This window comes from Alosa sapidissima, chromosome 9 (genome assembly GCF_018492685.1).
Source record: "Alosa sapidissima isolate fAloSap1 chromosome 9, fAloSap1.pri, whole genome shotgun sequence".
Classification (NCBI taxonomy): domain Eukaryota; kingdom Metazoa; phylum Chordata; class Actinopteri; order Clupeiformes; family Clupeidae; genus Alosa; species Alosa sapidissima.
In genome coordinates this window covers 21,414,459-21,421,958 of record NC_055965.1, presented here as the reverse complement: position 1 = coordinate 21,421,958, position 7,500 = coordinate 21,414,459, and the positions used below count along the sequence as shown (strand labels likewise).

At 42.8% G+C, this 7,500-nt stretch overlaps 2 protein-coding genes across 2 annotated transcripts in view; both read left to right on the top strand.

The window, feature by feature from the left end:
* The window catches only part of LOC121718035 (NACHT, LRR and PYD domains-containing protein 12-like), a 1,225,568-nt gene that overhangs the window by 638,265 nt on the left and 579,803 nt on the right, over nt 1-7,500 (top strand). The gene's annotated exons all lie outside the window — the stretch shown is intronic.
* The window catches only part of LOC121718037 (collagen alpha-1(XI) chain-like), a 77,467-nt gene that overhangs the window by 1,136 nt on the left and 68,831 nt on the right, over nt 1-7,500 (top strand).

Sequence of the window (7,500 nt, the reverse complement as noted above, 5' to 3'; positions counted from 1 at the left end):
GACTGGCTGACTCTTCTCTGCGATCTGACCCAGTTTCTGGATCTGAAATAGAGGTGTGTTCTAATCAGTTGAATGAAAAAAAGTTTACTCTCCACTCTCTGACATGGATGCTGGAAGGGTCTTTTGGAATGATTACACACAACAAAATGTGTTTGAACTTTCCCTCTAATGTTTGCTGGATTTCCAGCTCCTGAATCAGCACAGGCCGGACGGCTATATGAACCTGATGCAGGCCAGGTCAGGGCCATGAGTAGCCATCACACACCTGAGCAGGTTGCCTGGTGACAAGGCCTCTTTTATATAACGGAGCTTGGCAACAATAAGGCAAGGGAGACTTGGAAACATGGAAGTGGATTTATTTTTGGAGGAATGAGTGACCTACAGGCAATGGCAATTCAGTGAGGAAGTGATCAGAATAAAACAACTCTCTCTTTCTCTCTCTTTCTCTCTCTCTCTACCTCTCTCTCTACCTCTCTCTCTCTCTCTCTCTCTCTCTCTCTCTCTCTTTCTCAGACTCTCACTATGTCTCCCCCCCAGCGTTCTTGCTGTCTTTCATTTTGAAAATTAACTACCTTTCTAACTCTTTGTCTGCCCCTCCCCCTCTCCCTCTGTCTCTAATCTACAGAGAGAAAGAGAGAATGAAAAAGAGAGAGATTACTTACTACTTAATATTTTTTCATACTCTTTTTTTAATGCTTTGGTAGTATTGTGCAATACACAGTCATGCCAGTGAAGCACATTGAATTGAAAAGAACTGACAGAGAGAACTACATTACAAACACCATTGGTCATGCTTATTATAATTTTGGGTCTTGCGGCGGTGAATCCTACCTTTTAACCTCCAGAGGTCAGAAGGGCTTCAAAGGTCACACTGCTCAGCCCTTCCCTCACACCTGGATGGTGCTCTTGCAAAATGTGTGTGTGTGTGTGTGTGTGTGTGTGTGTGTGTGTGTGTGTGTGTGTGTGTGTGTGTGTGTTTGTGTGTGTGTGAGAGAGAGAGTGAGAGAGAGAGAGAGAAAGAGAGAGAGAGACCAAGTTTGTGTTTGTGAGTAGGTGAGTTAGAGTTAGTATGTATACACGTGTGTATGCACAGTAAGTGTGTAAGTGTGTGTGTGTGTGTGTGTGTGTGAGAGAGAGAGAGAGGTGGATAAATGAGTCTTTGCTGGTTTGTAAGTTGGAGGTTTTAGGCCAAAAAGTTAAGTTTGTCAAACTGAAGTGTGAATAGAACCAACATTTTAAAATAAAAGTCATCATTTAGGTGTCTGAGGTTCCTAAGAGCACCTTAGTCTCCACAGTAGACCCGATGTGGAGGCTGACAAAAGACCTCTAATGTCATGGCTCTGGACACTCAACGGTTCAACAACTTTTATTGTCCCCTGAGATGAGAGGAACCATCCTTTTGTCTTGACAGGTTCTTCAACAGGTTCCTTAGCAGGTTCCCTGGCAGATCCAAAGGCCACACATCTGATGGACTGAGCCTATGTTTAGGATTAAATATCTGTTCCGTGGGAGACCCCACCAAAATGGAGTTTGGACAAATGTGTTTTTTGGTTGAGTGAAACATGACTGATAAGTGAGAGAGAGAGAGCAAGTTTGTGTTTGTGAGTGACTATAGACTAGAGAGTTGACACGAATTTGTGTTTGGAGCTTTACTTTCTGAAGCCGGTGGCTTGAAGAGACTAGAGACAGGAGTCTTTATGGGACCCCTGGTGTATGACCATCTTTGAAAAGTAAACTCATATCAAACCTGCCTCTCTCTCTCTCTCTCTCTCTCTCTCTCTCTCTCTCTCTCATCTAAACACACACACACACACACACTACCTCTCTGTCAAGCGCAGTAAACACGTATTAAATCTGCGGGTCTCTCGGCAGTGGGCTGGGGGGAGCGTAGCCTGCCGTACCTGCAGGGGATTCACATGTGCTGGCATCTGGGAGCGCTTTTCTCAGAAACCCAGGCTGCCGGGCCCATGTCTGCCTGTTCACAGGTGAGGCGGGCTGTGTGCAGTGGCCCTGCCGCGGTTTCTTTTTTTGTCTTTTCCCCCCATTTCTGTTCATTTCTGTTCATTTAATTGTTTTTTTTTTTGCTGTTGTTCATTGGTTTCCTTCTTTCATTGTTGAATAGATCTGAAGATGGCAAGAGGCAGCTTTAGCACCAGAGCATATCCCCTGTGCTCTGCTGGGTTGTTTGTTTCTATGTTAATTTAATGTTTTCTTTCTTTCTTTCTTTTGGATCAGTCCATCAGATTTGTGGCCTTTGGATCTTTGACTTTGACTTTGACTAATGAGCATACTATGACAAGGTGTTTGGCTGATTATCTTAAGTGTGTGTGTGTGTGTGTGTGTGTGTGTCTGTGTGGTCTGTGTGAGTGTTTTTTTTTTGTGAATGGCCACATATGTGAATCAACCTCATCATCAAAATATCAAGATGATGATTTAATGTGTGTGTGAAAGAAATAGAGAGAGAGAGAGAGAGAGAGAGAGAGAGAGAGAGAGAGAGAAAGTGTGTGTGTGTATGATAACATGATTACTGTATATCTTAATGTGAGTGGTCTCTGTACAGGTTCCAGTGTTGCCCTGACATACTGACTGGCTCAGGTTGAAGTTCACATCAGTTTTATTGCACCAATGATTACAGCTCCTCCTCCCAAGCAGTAGGGAATTCATGTTGGGAAATGAGAGGGTTAGCCAATGAGAACCTCCCTCCAGGACTATGTGTTTCCCTTTTCTAGGCAGTGGGCACTAATTAGAAAGCGCTTGAATATTTGAATATAGAGTGCGTTGGCTTTCGCCCGCAAACAGGAAGGTGCACACTGAGTCTCTGTCAGCATGGCTTTGTGTTGTAGCACAGATGGGTGGTACTAAGTAGATGGTGTTGATCAGGCATGTCTGTTTTGAATAAGACATTCAGGCTGGTGGCTGCGCTCGTGGGCACACACACACACACACACACACACACACACACACACGTACATACACACACAGACGTGCACACACACACACACACACACACACACACACACACACACACACACACACACACACACACACACACACACATTCAATTTCTCACCCCGTCCACAATGGTTTGAATTATTCCACTGATTCATAGCCTACAGCATGGCATCATTGAAATGGTGCGCTGGAGCTGTTAAACTTGGTCGGGCAAAAACTTAATCCAGGGTCATTTTGGTTTGATTATCCAAAAAACAATTAGCACGGTTGTTCAATTATATTGCTCCATTGCTGGTGACCTTTCAGGCATTTTGCCCAATGTTTCTAGATGATAAGTGCTAACACGTTAAACAGGACAGTATATATCTTAAGTTGGGTGGTACCGCCTCTAAACTGAACTGAACTGGATTGAATTTACAGTCCCTACAGTCCGAACAGTTAACTGAATTCATGTGCGTGTGCGTAGGTTATGGTAGTCAGTGTGGCTCCTGATAGCAAGTATGTACTGTAACATCGGAAGGTGAACATAATGGGACAGTTCAGGTGTGGATAGATGGCAGAGGTTTACTCAGAATGTTAAATAATACATAATATTGAGCGTTCATTGAGCCCTTCTTGGACTGTAAGTTCACAAAAGGGCATCTGTGTCAAAAAGGGTAATGAGCCGGAGTCTAGTCCTTTCAGAGAGCTCTTACCTTCATGGAATATTTTGGGGGGTTATTAGGTGTCTGAGTGCAGCCATACCTTAAGAATCTTTACGGCCAATAAACAGAAGTAGAACCACCAGTTCCTTTGGAAACCTTTCTTTTTCCCTCATAAACATGGTATGTAATTTAGGATGTGTCTTCAGTCTTTTAAAGACAAAACAGAGAGATTTGTTTTTCAGACTATAATTCATTTAGAAGGGATTTGACTTTTTAAATGCATTACTTTTTGAAAGGAACCTCTGTGTCAAAATTTCTTAAAGTCAACCCAGTGGTTCCTTCAAGAACCTTTTTTTTACTCATGACCATGGTATGGAATTTAGGGGAGGTGCCTTAAGTTCCATTTCATGCAGTTTGGTCAAAGATCCTTGATTACTATCCGCTTTAACCCTCTCTGGTTTGGTTCTTCCCTGGAGGGGGCAAGCGAGGAGTGAAGTGGATGATTAAAGTGTTGCCGGGGGAAACTCATTATGACTCTCTACTCTTTGAGTTCCGACTGCAAGGGGATCGTTTCAGACATGCAGCTTAAAGGACACACTACTCCTTCCAGCTTGTTTTGCAAATGCACGAAACGTACTGTAGAGGACAATGCAGAGAAATGTATTGAATTTATTGAATTTGAGTTAATTATATTATGATGGAGGAATGCAACATTTATAGGTGGCTTTTAATGTGTCCCCTTATTCTTCTGTATTGACCGGCCCAAACCTGTGATGTAATGCCTTTTTCCATACAAGAGAGCCATACACCTCTAGGCCAGCAGTTTAGGTCCAGCATCTCGCTGAAGTGAGCATTTAATCCTTTTTTTCTGAACAACGTTATCAAATGGCAGAATGTTGCCAGTTCATTCACAATCTAACAGGTTTTCTACCAAGCGCCAAGTCTGGTAAATAATGCACCCTTAGGTGAACTGGAAGCGTCTTCATGGTGGAAAACCGCTGATGAGCGCAAACGGAGAGCCTTGGCCTGTGGTGCCGAGACGGTGACACAACAATGAGCCCATTTTGATTGGGCCAATTTCTGTGATCTCACGCATGTTACCACTGCTCCATACCACTGAGAGAGCCAGCCTCCCCACCCCCACCCACCACATCCCCCCGAGCTTCAAAAAGCAGTTAAACTAACTTTGGAGTCCAGCCGATGACAAGCACTGGTTTTCCGATGGTGTCTAAAAATGAGCCAGCTTTAAGTCCGGTTGACACTTTGGATGCATTAGTGATTTTGCTTTAGCAGGAACTTCATGGCCCTCTGAAGGAATATTCCAACGCTGCGTTCCAGACGACTCAGAAGTCAGAGGTCAAACTTCAGTTGTGCATTTAAAGTCGAGTCACCCAGAGTTCACAAGTAGGAAATCTGATGTCAAGAGGGGTCCCACTGTAATTTTTCTAGTCAGAGGTCAGCGTTTTGTAATTTGTCTACTTCCTGAACATACTTAATATACAGGATCATATAGCATGTAGCAGATACCTTTAAGAGTTATTTCACAAAATCCAGTGTTGGGAACATTACTTTAAAAAAAGTAATTAGTTATAGTTACTCACTACTTGTTCCAAAAAGTAACTGAGTTAGTAACTGAATCTATGATAAGAGTAACCCGTTACCAGGGAAAGTAACTATTTGCGTTACTGTTACAAAAAAAAAGTTGCTATATGTCAAAGAATTTTAGCCTAGAAATCTAGACGCGCCCCTAGCGGCAATTACATTTGCTGCCAGGGCTAGTCTAGCAACTCTGCGTTGGCTTGTGAGCTCCAGAAATCGAAACTCAATCAGGCCAATGAAATCGTGTATAGAGTCGTTAGGTGGGCTTAACATAATGATTGATGGCAGAGTTGCAACGGTTTGGCTTGAATTCCCTGCTACTTGAAAACAAATAAGATGGATGTTGCTGTTGGCGAACAGTGTGACACGAGTTAAGCTTTTATTACAGTAAGTTGGCAAACATTTGAACTAGCCAACTAGCTCCGCTGGTGGGAAACGCATGGGACTCATAGCGCTGCCGCTGTCCTATTGCGTGCAGAGGGAATTTGAAAGACAACTGATTATCCCGCCCCTCGGACTGAGCACTGCGAACGGTGAGTGCCCAGACCCTACATTTTAATGTGGGTCTGGCTTGTCAGGCTAAAAGAATTTAGATTTTTTGAGCAGTTTTGAGCAGCCAATTAAAATGAGGATAGATATACTTTATTGATCCCCAAGGGGAAATTCAAGATATTGCACATCGACAGACCTACGGTTGACTTCAGCCTGTGTCATAAGTTTTTGTTGTAAGGCAGAAAGATCTAGCTTTTGCTGCTTGGAGGACTTTGCTCTGAGTCCTTCTTTGCTAGTGGATGGCGAGCTATCATCTGTGGTGGAGGTATCGGTGTTTTTGGCCACTAGCTTTAGATGCGTGTGTGAGATGCTTCATTAAATTAGAGTTGCTTACAACAGATGTCGACAAAGTCTTCGCTCCTGGACATAATGTACACATTACATGCACATTCTTGCCTTGATGAATTTGAAGTAGTGCTTATATCTCCACCTTGAAAATGCCAACTTTTCGGATTGCTCCTGACCTCTGCTGTTTCGTCGAATCTCTATTTAGCTGTTGCGTGTGTGTGTGGCACGTGTGCTGGCAAGTGTGTAAAAACACTGGCTCTGATTGGCTATCATGAAACATGACTTTGCCTTAGCCAATCATATTGCTTACATCGTTATTAACCCACCTCCTCACTAGCTGTGAGCCAGGGTGCGTTCGGATTACACAGTTTATTCAATCAATGCATAGTAACGCACCGCATTTAACGTCCAGTAACGTTAACAGCGTTGTAACGACAGGAAAAGTAATTAGTTAGATTACCCCGTCGTTACCTAACGCCGTTCTTTTAAACGGCGTTATTCCAAACACTGACAAAATCTGGCCTTGATACGATCATGTTGCGCGTTGCTTCACCAGTGGCCAGCACCTCACCAATAATCCTTGGTGTGCGTTGCACTTACCTTGAATAGGCTTGGTTGTCTGTCACTGGTTTCTCCATTGTGTTTTAGACATGTCTGTTAATGTCAGCCATCTTGCTTCGTATTGCTTTCTCAGTTGTTTCACTGACATGTTTGAAAGTCCTGCTGATATTTGTGCTGTTGTGACATCAAGCGCTACTAGTGATTTGTCCCATTTGATCATATGGCATTCGACATACTGTAGTAGATAACTTTAAAGAGTATCTGCCCAATATCTGGCCTTGATACGTACCGTTATTTTGGGTTGCTCTGTCTTATGGGTCATCATGGTAACAAGTTGTGCCTTGTCAATAGACAGGTATGCCGCAGTTCAGGGTGCATTCTTAGCTTTTAGCGATTTAACAGATTGTGTACTTTGGTACAACCATGATGCAATGTCTGTCAGCTAGCGTATCATTTATTCATGGGCTTTATATCACCCCAAAGTACACTTCCTCTCAGAGAATCTGACAAAGTTGAATAATCAACCAAGGGATTCTCCCATAGCATTTATAAAAGTTTTTGTAGTTTCTTATTATAGATGTAAAAGTCTGTTTCTTATTTTCAGAAAGTAAAACTCCCACCAAGTATTGGTTTTACCTGTGGGATTTCACTAATTATCTGATCTACGTGGCCTAAGAATTGCTAATTAGCTGATTAAGTGAATGGTTGGAACAAAAATGTGGCAGGACATCTATTTTCTGAAGCCGGACTTTTACACCTCTGTTTCTTATCAGGAAGATAGATCATAGATAATCACTTCACCGATATTTGTAGTATTACGTAGGCTAGAACAGAATGGGTCCTAATTTCATCATCATACAAGACATTACCAGAGAGAGGTCTTCCACAACCTCCTGAAGAGAAG